The sequence below is a fragment of the Neophocaena asiaeorientalis genome, unplaced genomic scaffold (genome assembly GCF_003031525.2).
Source record: "Neophocaena asiaeorientalis asiaeorientalis breed wild unplaced genomic scaffold, Neophocaena_asiaeorientalis_V1.1 scaffold281, whole genome shotgun sequence".
In the NCBI taxonomy this organism is placed as follows: Eukaryota; Metazoa; Chordata; class Mammalia; order Artiodactyla; family Phocoenidae; genus Neophocaena; species Neophocaena asiaeorientalis.
This window is the reverse complement of record NW_020172139.1, coordinates 18,193-18,423: the sequence shown is the minus strand read 5'-3', so window position 1 is coordinate 18,423 and position 231 is coordinate 18,193.

Sequence of the window (231 nt, the reverse complement as noted above, 5' to 3'; positions counted from 1 at the left end):
AGGAACTGGTGAAAGCCATACTCCCATCACACAGTACCATGTGTATTCTTCTATCATAGCCTTTGTTACTGTGTATGTAATCACCTGTTTACTTGTCAGTCCCCTAGACTGTCAGCAGCTTGAGAGCAGGGACCACACTTTATTGTCATTATTATTCCTGTGCCTGACACAGTGCCTAATATTTACTAGGTATTTAATAAAGATTTGCTGAATAAATAAATAACATTTTGT